This window comes from Aquila chrysaetos, chromosome 5, assembly GCF_900496995.4.
Source record: "Aquila chrysaetos chrysaetos chromosome 5, bAquChr1.4, whole genome shotgun sequence".
Classification (NCBI taxonomy): domain Eukaryota; kingdom Metazoa; phylum Chordata; class Aves; order Accipitriformes; family Accipitridae; genus Aquila; species Aquila chrysaetos.
This window is the reverse complement of record NC_044008.1, coordinates 59,581,927-59,596,415: the sequence shown is the minus strand read 5'-3', so window position 1 is coordinate 59,596,415 and position 14,489 is coordinate 59,581,927.

The following is a 14,489-nucleotide window of genomic DNA, read 5'->3' as shown; positions in this document are numbered from 1 at the left end:
GGCACAGACCCATTGGTCTGTGCCTGGCTGAAACACCTACTGAGTCAGGCAGCTCTGGAGGTGCAGGTCTCCTCTGCAGACTCCTTATCCTTTTGGAGCTACGACTGGGGTTTTCCATAGTTTGGCATGCATTTATGACACTAAACTCTTTCACCGGTATTTTGGTGCCAGCCATCTCTAGCAGCCAAGCCCTCGGAGAGTGTAAACTGGCATAGCTCCTATCACCTTCAGTGGACAGGTCCCAGCCAAAATCTGACCATTTATTTACCTTCTTACATGGGCGATTACCTGGGACCATGCCTGACCACACAGCCTGACCCTGCACACTGGCTCTTACCCACTCTACTCAAAGTCCAGCCCGTGCTAGAGCTGACCTGGCACAGGGATGCAAAACTGTCCTGCTGTCTGGAAACCGCAGAAGGCTTCCCATGGCCCGTCAGGCTATTCCAGCATTATTTGGGATGAGAACGAGAGGATGGAGCACTGACTGGAGCAGATACCTGGTGACAATGTCTGATAGAAAACAAATTTTATATAAGGTGAGTGGGTTTTAGCTCTCAGCCTCTTTTTATTCGGCTAGTGAGTGAATAATGATCAATGCGCGGTGATCAGATGTGGTGAACTGAGAGAGACGGAGAGACGAGTGCGTGTGAGTGTGGAGGAGCTCGGCCAAGAGCTCAGGCACCGGATCTGCAGGAACCAAGTCCCAGCAATTTTTGTCCCACTTTTCATGGGATCGGCTCTCTCTTCATTGAGCTTCATCCAGCCCTGTGGTAGGGGACCGCAGCTGGTTAACAACAGCTAAAGACAAGAGTCATTTAGGAGGAAAGGCAATAAATTGTGTTGCATTAAAAAAAATAACCCCCAAAGGCAGGTTAGGACATCATTTTCACCTCAGCTGCAAGACCTGCCAACACCTCCCAAAGCCACCTCCAGCTGGGGCTGCTACCCCTGCTCCTGCATCCCCTCGCTGTGACACCGGTCAGCGTTTGTGACAATGACCCACCAGATCGCCAGTGCCTCACACCGAGGACCAGCACGCTGCCAAACATGGGCCCATGGTCCCCATATCCTCGATGCAAATGTTAAATGCGCAGGACGAAAGAATGACATCAACCAACCCAACACAAGTTATTAATATCGTCATTAGCCAAACAACAAACGTTTCTCTCAGAGTCATAAAGCAAGGGTGGCATTTTTATTAGCTGAGGTTTCCTCCTTTTTTTTTTTTTTCCTCTCCTTTTTAATGGCCTTATCCACAAATGCTGAGAGCCAGAGGGAATTATTTGTTATGTACATTAAAGCAAGAAGCCATCAGACCACAGCACTACAACCACTCCCCATATCATTATTTTCTTCTTCTGGATTTATATGAACCTCATTATTAAACCTTAGCTAATGCAGACATCCCAACAACACACCGAGTGCTAATAACTGCTAAGCAGTATTATTAATTATTGTAATTACAACACTTAAAATATATTTTGATTATATTAAAGAGAATACTTTCCTACTTTTCCAACCAAAAAAATCCACAAATGTAGCTTATTAACACTAATTCTATTCTTATTGGTAAAACTATTGTTAGATTTCAAAGGCAGCTAGTCTGGGCCCTAAAAAAAATATATCATGCTGGGATGGAGTGGCATGTTCTCAAACTCTGGTGTCGCTTAGCTGCGGTGGGGACTGGAGGGAGCTTGGCAAAATGTGTTAGTGGGGACTCAGATGAGGAATTCAGTCCTTGAAGTTTGACAGCACCCAGTGCCGGTGGCCTTTAGGAGAGGCATAAATACATACATCCCCCTTACAGCTTACATCCCCCTAAAGCTGATTTCAGTGGATGCTGGCGGGCTCCATACAGGCTTGGGGGAATCAGGATCACCTGTCTGACCAGGAACGTCGGGAAGCACCTATAGGCTCACCTATGGTGAGTTACAGGGAAGCACCTATAGGCTCACCTATGGTGAGTTATAGAGCCACTGTTATGGGTACAATATAGGGCCTCGATCCTGCGACAGGCACTCTCGTCGCTAACTCTTGCTTGTAACGTTCAGTGGAATTATTCATGCTGAACCCAGACACACAAATGGCCATATAAATACAGAGCCACACTTTTAATTAAAGATGTGCTGAGATAAAAAGCTTCAGAAAACAATTTCAAACAATTAAAAATAATATTAGAGGTGTTTGTCTACCCAATCTGCATGTGTCCTGAGTGGCTCGGAGAGGCTTGCTGTATTTTTACCGTCGACAGGACTGTTTGCAGCGATTCCCCTCTGCTCCACTGGCAGGCTGAACACACACGCAGCCAGACGCTTCTTTGCTCCAAAGAGTTAAGATTTCACTTGTCAGGCTGTTTTTGTTTCTATTCACATGTCAGTGCCTGTCATTTATTTAGTCAATGGGACATGTCCAAGGGATGGAGACAGACTGGGTTAGTCATTCTGACCGTGGGTCGCCAGTCACTGCAAACTGCCTGAGGTCATTTCCAAAAGTGCCACTAACAATGAGAGGGAAGCTGGGCCCGGGAGACCTGCAGGAAACGGCGCGGAGATTAAAGACAGAGATAGTCCTTTGCAAAAGTACACTAGAGGAATGTTCCCTATGTTCTGTCAACAGAGTTTCTTCCTCGCTCAAGACTGTCTATTTTAAGTCTGAGCTCACACCAAAAATGGAAATCCTTGCTCAATGGCTATCAGTGGATCTTGGGTTTCTGGGGCTGCGGCAGCACTACGGCCAAGGAAATGAACTCTCCAGCTCGGCCTTTGCTGCCGGAGCCTCTCTAAACAATTCCTCCTCGCGGCAGCTCTCTGCTGGGTTTGCTCCTTTGCCTGGTTAAAGCACGCGGTGCAAGACCCGGCTGGAGCCCACGGTACCGCCCTGCGAGCATCCTCCCCACCGGCGTACCCCCGGCGTACCCCCGGCACTGCCGCGGCACTGCCTTCGGCACGCTTGCACCCAGCTCTGGGGATTGCATCTCAGCCCACGCAGGGCAGCAGAAAGCAGAGCGGGGCTGCAAGGGCCACAGTTCAGGCTCGAGCTGCACTTCCAGGACACTCTCCTGCTTTAAGGAAGGGAATGGAAAAGAAGCGTTGAAACACAAGCATAAATATTTGCTGCAGCATCTTGGGCTGAAATCAAGCCCCATGACTGCAGATCTGGGGGAACGAGAAATTCCTCTGGCAGCCATCTGGGCGTCAATACAGGGCTGAAATACAAGAGCATTTTTAGGTGCAGAGATGCACATTTTGCTTTTTAAGCAAGATAGTACAGGCCACTCTTTCTTAACACATAAGGTACCTCTGAGTGTTTTGGAAAACATTAATAACAACCACATGATTGGTGTAAAACACTGATTTTCCATCCAGACACACTATTGTTTTCCGATAAATACATTCCATTGAGCTTTTTTGTATCTGAACTTTCTGCATGTGGCTTCTGCGTCTCAGGCAGATGGGAATGGGGGCTTGACAACAATAGCGGTGGCCCAGGAGGAGCCGCTGGAGCCCGCTGGCTCAGGAACTAGTGACAGGGGCTAAACCCTGCCCTCTGGTGCAGACACAGTCACCGGTGACATGGGACAGGGGTTGAAGGTAAGGAAGGGACAGGAAAAGGAGCTGCACGGTGGATCTGAGCTGCTTTGCAGAGATAGGGAAAAGCAGAAAATGCATTTCTTAGAATACAGACATCCATCACGGACAGACACAAGAGTATCCAAATTCCTCAGTGTTATATTTATGAAGCCATTTGGAGACATGATACAGGCCAGTTCCTGTAGATTTTTCCATGTGTTGTTAAAGATTCAAATTACAGAGTAATTTTCAGTCTTTGAAGACATTGGTCTTGGTATTGCAGAGCCTGGAGGCTGCTCCAGGCAGGGTCTGTCTGCGCTGCAGACAGGAGATAACGCAGAGCCACCACCAGCGCTGAGCAAGCTCAGGACTCAGGAGCAGGCCAGGAATGATGGCGCGGAGGCACTGGGGGGAATTTACTCTGCTTGCAGATAAGGCAAGCATCCTGCTTTAAGCATGGGGTAAACAACTTTTAATACACAAGCTAGTTATCTGGAGAGTCCCACGGGAGGAAGCATATCTGGTGCGAGGCTGCGCAGGCACATCTGCGCCGTGTGGCACAGCACTGTGCGGGGATGGTGACCCAGCCCCGGCGCCCAGGCGGTTTTGGGGAGCCCAGCTGCTCATGGGTGCTCACCAGGGCTGGGGCCAAGGCTCTACCAACTTGCAAAAGAGAATTGAGATAGTTGGCTTTGTCCCTGGGAGGAGGACTGGGGCTCCCAGTCCATTGGTGGCCTCATGCTTGCACATGTAGGACTTGGGCCACCCAAGTTAGAAATCACAAAACAGTTGGGCAAAATCTGAAAGACTCTAAAAAGAGACTTGAAAACTCTTTTCCAGCACAAAACTGCCAACACCAATCATTTTTCCCACTAATTACACAGAATACCCTACCGAACTAAATTCAGGTGTGTTTTCATTGATAAGGCCATGAAAACACTCACAAGCTGGAGAAGGCAAGTCATTTCATCTCAGCACGATAACATTTGGGAGAAGTAACAAGATCACAGCTGCTCCTTGGTGCTCCCCCTGTAGCTGCAGGGTTTATCTCTCGCTGTAGAACCAAGGTCTGAAACCTCGATGAGCATCGCTCCCGGGTGGTACTTGGGGGAACACGGGCACAAGCTCAGCCCTTCGCCTTATCATGGAGAGCCGACAGAGTCAGGGGAGGTGATGGAGGGAGCAGGAAGAGCTGATCTCAAGTTCAGAGCCTGATTTACAGCTGAGGCCTCCGGCAAATCACTTACTGGCTTTGCGGTTTCATTTCCTCATCTGTAGAATCTCTTTCACGGGTGATGTGTGAGGGGGAATTAACATTCAAACTTTGTTTTTAATAAATTTTTAAAGATTCGTCCTGTGTTTTATGAATATTTCTGAATGATCTTTCTGCCCTTGCATAAGGGTTTTTCCCTGCCAGCTCTTTAATCTGAGCTCCTCTCCCTGGAGCGGGTGTGATGCCTCTGCTGCAGATTTGTGCTTTCATTGAGTAACAATTAAGCTGCCTCAGTTAAATGTAAAGGCATGTGAAGAAAGTTTTCTGCTGCCAGTTCTGCACCGCGCCGCGCTGGTCACCAGCAGGACACATCAAACAAAAGAGTTCCTCTGCATAAAATAAACCAAAGCAGCGCCCAGCACACGCCGATGAGCTGTTTGCAAGCTCTGAGCGACCCTCAGTACTCCAAAATTCTTTGTTTATGTGTGAAGCATCAGTAAAAACTCTGTTTTCACCAGCCCAGCGTGATTTGGAAGTGAAAGCCTGGGCTTGAAGCTACTCTGTGCTGAGGCCAGTGGAAATTTGGTGCGGGTTTGACCCGAGGACTATGCATGCTTTAGTCTCTGCCTGTTTATTGTTAAGCTCATTAAAAACATCAGGGGTTTTGCATCTTAAAAGTCTTTTCTAACTTCATAAAATATGTGAATGCTTAAGAAAGAATCTGTGTGCAACTGTATAAATAGTGACTAACAAGTAGGAATTTTGTGGTGTTCAAAGGCAGCAAAATAAGCTGACGAGCCTGTGGTATAATGAGTTAATTTGCCTTGCAGCCTACCTAGTGCCCAGGACCAGCTCGCCCTCCCTCAGACATCGCTGGTCATGGGTCATGCACTCCTCCACCCAGATGAGCGATTTTAAGTTAAAGATTCAAAATTAGCCATCTCAGACGTGCCCCAGCCCAAGGTTGGTCACTTCCTTACAGTATGGATGCTGAATTTCTATTAGAAGAAAATTCAAAGCATTTCAAAATGAAGCTTTTTGACACTTTGAGTTGAAATCATCTCCATTTCTAAATGACATTTCATTCTATTTTTAAAATGCTACAAAGTTTTGAGAGCAAATCCAACCATGCAGTCAACCAAACCAACATTTTTTGTTCAAATCCTCACTTCCCAGAAAAATTGAAAACCATTTGTTTTATTCAGAACGAGAACAAACCTTTTCCCCAAAACTTTGCAACTGCCAATAATCCATTTTTATCCCAGATTTAATGTTGTTGTAAAACTTCCTTACTGGAACTGCTGGAACTTGAAGTTGTCATTAAATGGATACCTTGCACTGTCACTAAAATTCATGCTATTTTGTAATCCTGTAATTCCCCAAACTCGTCTCAGGCTTCAGTGCCCCTGTCCGAGGGATGTTTACAGCTTATTCTTCCTTGGTAGGCAAAATTAACCCAAGAGCTAAGACTGATGAAAGGCACATTGCTGTCTGTCATAAGGGGCATATGTTGAAATATGGCAGTGAAAAAAGCCAGCAATGCTCAAACCGCTGCAGAATCCCAGTGGAACGAGGCATGTGAAGAATATTTTATATTTAGTCAGAGGAGTGGAAAGGCAGGAGCCGGATGATGTTGGGTTTTTCATGATGAAGAACATTTCTAGGGAGAGCTCCCTGCCATGGGAAAAGTTCCACGCTCTATTTTTCTAATGAACAACTGTCTCCAGTGTTTCACAATGCCAGGTTGCTTACTATGGAGAGCTGGAGCAAACCTACTTTCTCTCTCCTTGTCCTTTTCAGCCCACATAGCTTTACTAGCCAGGATGGGAAGAAGACTTGAAAGTCATAATCAAAAAAACACAACATCAGTTGCGAAAAGAAACATCATCCTCCCAGGCTCTCCTGAGCTGAGAGGCTTCCTGTAATCTTCACAGTCTCTGGAAGAACAGCTGACTGTCTGCCTGTTCCTCGACTGTTGTCTTCACCTGGGTCTTCTGTAGCTCCTCCGCTATCCTGATGCACTTTCTCCCTGTGTCTGCAAGTACCTGGCCGCTAGCTGTGTGTATGGGAGAAACCAGCGGTGCCGATTAAGGATGGAAACCAATGGCAGAGGGCTGAAAAAAGAGTGAACTGCTTCCCAAATAGAGAAGCCACACAAAGCCTCAGGTTTGAGAGACACCTAAAAGCTGCACTGCACTTCTGTAGATGGAACAAGTCTCACTGTCTGGCATACACCTCGCGAATGATGATGGGAATTCACGTATCCTGCTCCCTTCCAAGGGTACGAGCACTTGGATCCCATCAAATAACAGACTGTGCTGCTGCCTGTGAAGTTCCCCCCTTTGATTCTCTTGCTGAATGCTTAAGCCAGTGACTCGGCCAGGAACAGACTCATTTTCAAAAGAGGCAGTCACATTTCATTCCTGAATGCTCTCTCTATGTCCCTCCCACCGCAGAGCGTCTCTGTGCTGGACCACATCACGCTCCTCCCGCAAAGGCTGCTCTGTCTTAGGTCTCCTCTGCTTCACGTGAGAAGGTGGAACAATGCTGCTTTCTGAGTGCCCCTCCAGAATGGAGGAGCTGGACATTGTTTTCTTTTCCTGTTTTGTTTTGCACGGAATAACTCCCCTCTATGGAGTCAGTTCGGCTCCAGAAACAGACTATTAATAAACTTAACTGCTTTGGATAGTCCAAGCCAAATGCTGGCCTTAGAGGGGAAAAAAAAAATCTACAATTGCATAGAGCCTTTTCATCCCCGAGAGCCTTCCAAAGCACATGTAGTGATTATCCACCGCTGAAACGCCACCACCTCTGCGGTGGCACAGAGGAGCTGTTTAACACAACACTCCAGTCTGCCCGTCCTGGCGCTTGGTTGAATGGAGGTCTGTATGCACAGCACATGCTTTCTCGAAGTTGGATGCTGTTTGGTGGCTTTCAACAGCTTGCTTTTGGTCTACAAATAAATGGTCATATCAAAGGAGACAAGGGGTGGCCCTGTGGTTAAGGCACAGAGCTGGAAGTCAGGAGTCTCGGCAGGAGGTTGAGACAGTCCTTTGGTATCAACATTTTCTCTGCTGGCCCCATCGAGTTCTGCAGAACATAAGCTTTAGGTTTGAAAGAGAAAAACAGTTCAGTTATTTGGGAATCTAAGGTCCAACTGAAGCAGCCAACATGGATGAAAGCACAGTTGTACCCTGTGCTGCCCGTTCACCTTTAAATCTTATTCCAGGCACAGGATCAGACTCTCAGGCTGAAGCTGCTTCTGATACGACCAAGGGTGTCCAGCATCAGGCAACATATAGGGCTCACAGGAAGAGGCTAAGAGCTACTTTGGTAGTGGGTGAGATGATACCTAGACTATATGAAGGCAAGTACAACATCCAACCTACAGACAGGACCAGAGCTCCCAAGGAAACAGAAAAGGAAGAAGACTGTGTGCCAGATCTTGCTCCACGTGATACCTGAAGCCAATGGAGTTGCTCTGGATCTGTGCTAGAGAAGCTAAAACCAGAATCTAGCACCAATTTTGGAATAAGACGCATGCAAAAATGACACACAGTTGTAAGACCAACAGAAAAGGTTGAACACCAAGTACATGCGCCATTCTGGTACGGATCTCCGAAAGAACAGAGGGGTTTAGTCCTTTTCCTTTTTAAAACTTATAAAATTAATAGACATCTTGGTGGAATAAGAAATGGCGCAGGCCAAATTTTCAACTCCAAGCATTCACAAACCCTAAACTAGCACCTGCCCTCCTCCCCACCTCCCAAAATAGACCCGAGCCTAAAAATCAGTAATTTTTAAAACAACACAGTTCTTTCACTCAAAATCCCCAAATAACTACAGGTTTCCCTTTCTTCTAGTATCTCCACCATCAAGAAAGCATAGCAGCTTCATTTTGATATAATAACTGCCTCTCCTTGGTATTAACCCCTCCCCCCCAACTGACACTGTGGTAGGTCACCTCTATTCTCTTCCCTATTCTTAAATTAAATCATTGTTTGCCCACAGATCAGGGGTGGTACCTTCACCATGATCATTTTTACTTGCCCTTGGCCTTCAGAATATATTGTTCATGTACTTCAGCTGACAGACTGGGAAAACGTTCCTCTTGCTCACCGCAGAGCAAAGCTTTGCCTCTTCCACCAGCTTCATGTGACTGATCTGTAGGAACTTGCTTTGGCACCATCAGATTAGTTGCTGTTAACATCACTTATCCTGTTGAAGTTTCTTCTCAGTGAGCAATGAAACATACCTAATCCAGGCAGATTAAAGAGAAACACATTTCATCATCTAACCCTCAGCTTCAACCACTCCATTAGAAGGCAAAAGGCATTTGGTTTTATGAATTGCTCATAGCTCCATCAGACTGAAGCAACAGTCAGCGTCCATGATAGAGACACAGACTGACATATTTCATATATATGGGGATGTTTAGCTGTGAAAATTATTTTCACGGTGCTTTTCCTCAAACTGCTGCAGATGCTTTGTACCCTGTAACAGCACCCAGCCCTAAGTGGCTGCTGCTTTCAGCACACGCTTTCCATGTCCTGGCCAGCCAGCCCCATCGCTGCTGCTCCCACCTCCTCCCAAGCCCTTCTCCAGGCTCAGTTTGGGAGACTGGGAGATAACACTTTACATGGCCTTACCCAGTATACTTCTCATGTTTTAACCTAACCTGGTCTTCTAAGAAAACAGAAACTTATGTAGTTGTTCTCAGTGGATGTGTGCCTATGTTCCCCACAACCATGGCAGGAACTTTTAAAGTCATGGCTCAATCACTGTCTAATTTAGCAGCAGAGTGGCGGGCTCAGCTGTACCACATGTAACGGGCTCTGTGAACATTGCAGCAGCTGGGAGGAGGACAGCCTCTGAGCACTGCTGCTGGGGAAAGACCAAACTATGAGCTCAAAAGATGCGACACCAAAGAATCCACTGGCAGGATGGAAATACTATGTCAGAAAAAGCTTGAATTGGAGGCTGCACTTTCTTTGTTAACAGAAATCCAATCACAAGGCAAAAATACGGAGGAAACCAGAGCTTCATTATTTCTGCTGCTCATGGAGCAAATGATTTTTATTATCATAATAAATAAAAAAAGACTCTACCTCCAGAGGTGTGAGGGAACACCAATGGCTTTCTAAAACCTCTCTCTGGAAAAGGTGGTGATGACTGATACTACATAAAACATAACAGTCTCCCTCAAGCCTTGATCTCTCCCCAGAGCTTCCTATATCCCTTGTTTCATCTGACCCCTGGACTGCGTGCTCTTGGAGAAGGGGCTTTTGTGTGCCTGTCTGTGGCACCACCAGCTTCTGAGCTCCAGGAGGACCCTGCCAGGACCACGATATAAACCATAAATAGTCTCAGTGAAGTCCCCACTTTGCTGAGACACGGCTGGCCACAACGAAGCGAGAACAGTCAGCAAAGACTGACTGCACCCTCCGATACAAAAGAGAGCGAGCGCTGCTCTGCTCTGTGATGATACAGTGTGAACCAATTTAGATTCAAACCAAGCTTTTCACTTGCCACCAAAATAAGCATATTGTGGAATTGCTATCCTCCCCAAACCACAGGGTTGTTTTAATGACCTTCCATTTAAGCATTAAGGAGTGAAGTGTCTAATCCTGTCGAGTGTGTAAGAATGTGACTCATTCCTTTAACGCTGTGAACTACCTCCTTTTTGGCAGCAGCTCCGTACGGCAACTAGTGCCATATTCAAAATGGCAGGGTTTGAATCTGCTAAATGAAAATGATAAATAAATTCTAACTGCAGGTAATACCTACTATAACATGTGTGTGTGTGCAATAATATTATTCTAGTTGCCAAGCAACTAACAGGAGATACAGTGAAAGAAACAGATAAAACGTCCTGAATACAGGTAGGCACTTCATTTGCTTCACAAGGAACCCTGCTTGTGCTGGGTTTATCAGATCTTGCCCAATGGTTAGCACCAAGATCTGCTCTGTCTGAATAAAAAGAAAAAGGTGATGAATGATTTACAGTAAATCAGGGCTGGATTCAAAACCCATAGAAACCCCTGAGAGTCCTGCCACTGGCAGCTCTGAGCTTTCCACCAGGCTGGAAACGGACAAAGTGATGGGAGAAAATGTAACACTGTGGCTGTGGTCACCTCCCACGTGGATGGGTTCTGCTGCTGTAAATGGTGATGGTCTTGAAGTCAGCTCCTTAAACTCTTACTGTGATATAAGCAGCAAGCAAACAAGCAGAAACAACCCATGGCTGTGCACCTATGTATGTGTTTAACTGCATCTGTTGTTCATGTAACCACTTGTTTGTGCACATCTATGCACATTGCAAGATGCTACTTGGTGAACTAGCCCCTAATGGGTTTTCATAAGCAGAACCCAAACCACTGAGCCCTCTCGTGCAATTCTCCAAGCAACAGAGCTGCCGCCTTAGTCTTCCAACTGAAAAGGGATAATTGCATTATCAGTGAGAGCTCTCAAGATCTCCCAGGAGATGTTCTGGAGCTAGCAGGATCAGATCCTAAGCATGCATGATTCACTGAAATAAACAGTGGTCTGCGTGTTTAAACTTGGCTTTCGAATTTGCTCCCAGAACTGAATGGTCCACACTCCACTGCATCAGCATCGGACAGGATGTCCGTAACATATAGGTGGTTGTAATGTCCAATGAGACAGCTTTCTCTGGTAAGCATGTGTCACCCTGCTTCTTTCAGGTGTGAAAATGGAAGTCGAAATTCTAAAGTTGCTTCTAAAACCTGGCCTAACACATGCAGAAATACAGGCTCCCAGCAGGCATGCAAGAAGTGTGTTTTTATTTTTTCCTTTCTGGGCACTCTTTTGGCTCTTCTCCTCTGGCTGGAGGAGGTGATGCACGAGACCCAGACAGCCACGCATTGGATGTTAGAGATAGTGCCATCCATCAGTCCCCCAAAATGATGCTAGTTTCTTTTTTATATTCAGCAATGCATTGCACCTGAGTTGTACATTTTAAGAAACCGCTCAAACTTATCTCCAGCTTCACATAACTTGTTAAATTGGCAAGCTAAAAGAAATCAGAAACAAACTTATGTGAAATCTCACAGTTATCTCACTGCAAAATTACTGGTGTAGAGTTACTCTATGGAAAATACAATAAAAACAAGTACAAGGCAGTTTTAAAAAGAGAAAGAGGAAGAAAAGCACATAGCAAGAGAAGAACAAAACAAGCACCAAATAAATGCAGTGCAATGAGCTGAGGCATGTTACTTACCGAGTGCAATGTTTGCTGCAAATGTCACCCCTATTTTTTTTCCCATTTGCAGACCTGTTCAGTTAAACTGAATTTCACACCTATTACTTGTAATGTACAACTATGTGGCTTGTCTGAACTTCCAGCCGAGAGGCTGGGCTGCAGCGGGACCTCCCAGCAGACCAACGGGGAACTGCTCGCAGCCCTGCCCTGGGTGCCTGCAGCAAACAGCTGGCAATAAAGGCCCGACTCCTGGATTTAAGGATTTAAGGTTAAGGATTTTCGGTAGGAGACTCTTCTGTGCCGACAGTTATGAATCTTCAAGGCTCTGAAGACCTTTACATCAGTCCTGGCCATCACTCAAATACTTGCGAACAATGACTAACATGAGCCCACACATAGCTCTGATCAAGCACACCACTGTGCTCACCTTGTGAGCTGCCCGGCTGGCTGTGTCACACCACGGTTGGCCATGGGGATGGCTACCTTCTAATCAAGAGATGATTTGTACCAAAGGGAGGCATGCACATGCTTGCTTTAAACATGAGTAACTCATATTCTAGCCCCAGGACCGGCAGCAAGCGTTACCCCACTGCTTGGCATGCATGTGGCCAGGTAGCCAGCATGGAAATCCACTCTGCCATGACAACACTGTTTGGGGTACCCAAGCTGAAAAGGCCAGAGAAAACTTGGGTCAATGTACACATGCTCTGGTCACGCCTCTGATGGCAGCTCTGACAGAGCGTATGAGTCACCAGGAAAAGATTAGAGGAAAGTTCCTTTCTGTTTTAATGAATGAATAAGCTCTAAGATTTTTCTAGGGTGTGGAAAAAGATAAGGCTTAAGGAAGAAATGCAATTGTCTGTGTAGCTTTCAGGTCTACCTAGTGCTTCCAGCACATTCCTAGAAACAGCTGGCATTTGATGGTATAACGTAGAGGTGCCTTCAAATAATTTTCTGGACTGCCTAACTGGAACTAGTGTACCTGAGATCCTAATTGCAATACATTTCATTGTGGAGGGTTTACAGGTTTTATGAAGGTCTTCATGTACTGCCTAAGTCCTAACGGCCACACAGAAAAGCCTTTAGAAGGATTATTCACTGGAGCTGTCTGCATGCAGTGAAGCTAATGGTGGAAGAAACTTTGCTGTGCCTACCTAGATCCCTGGAAATCTGCAGAGAGAGCTGTGGTACCAGGAGCATCTACCTCCACTTGCTCCATGCCCCACGTAAAGGGCAGACCCTTATTCCAGCTCCCAAGCAGTAGCAGAAACCAGAAGTGGCTGCACAGGTTGAGATAGCTGATTTTGCTGGCTCACATCTCCAAAGCCTTGGATATTATGTGGGTGGGAGGCCCACGGAAGAGCATCTCTTTGGGTCTGCACAATAGGTTTGTGGACCAAATCCTGCCACCACTACACAAAGTTTCTGGTAAGCAAGAAACTGCTCCACTCCAACCATATACTGATACACAGAGTTCAGACAACAAACTGGATCAACATGCAACCTCGAGACTTCACCATGTATGTGCTGAAGCCATCTTTACTCTGCCCTACAGTGGCCTTTCAGGGCTCAGACCATTCGTGACTAGAGGCTGCTTACCTGCAAGGGCAGAGCCGGCACCAGTCTGCCAATAGGGACCCTGTCAATGCTTTCTTGGAGCAACCCCATGGAGCCTAAGTGGGTCCTTTACAGCAGATAATTTTTTTCTATTTTTGCCTCAACCGCAAGCACGAGGTTCGAGGCGAGTTATCGTGTGGGGTGTGCTGTGGCCAGGCAGGCTCCCGCCAGCCGAGGAATGCAGGGCAGCTCAGAGCCTGGAGCACCGGCACCATGCAAGGGGGTATGTCTTCTTCTGCTGGCATCATATCTAGTCTTATTCAACAGAAGGTTAAAGCCCAGGCAGATAACCATGAGCCGTGTGTGGCTGCAACAGGATCGCTTACACTGAACTTTTGGACTCCTTACAGTATGAAACTATATATTACCCCCTCACTGGCTCCGCAAGATGTCTGTGAAAGATGCAGCCAGGAATATTCAAGTTCACCCACTGGGGAAACATTGTGTTACGTGGAGATTGCAGCCTTCTCCCCTTATCTGCGAGGCAGTTGATGAAGGGCCTGGCGTCAGTCTGGCAACTCTGATGGCTCCCATTTAGAACCAGCGAGAGCTGCCTATCAGCAGAAAGCTGGGGCAGATAGCAGACGGGACTATCTAATCACATACCTTTTGCATTAGTGCTGCCATATATTCCTTCCATTTACAATCAGGAGACTGGACCGCACTGAATTTTCACAGGAATGAACTGTCAACAACCCCATCCTTCCCAAGGCCTAAAAATGGGTGCTTTATCACAGAGGCCAGCAGACTTCTTTTCTTAGACTTCCAGGCAATGGCCGGAGCAGACTTGGAGCCCCCACGAGCGAGACATTGAGGAGACCTTTTTTGAGATAACAACAGTTCACTTGGCTCTCTCAAGAATGCC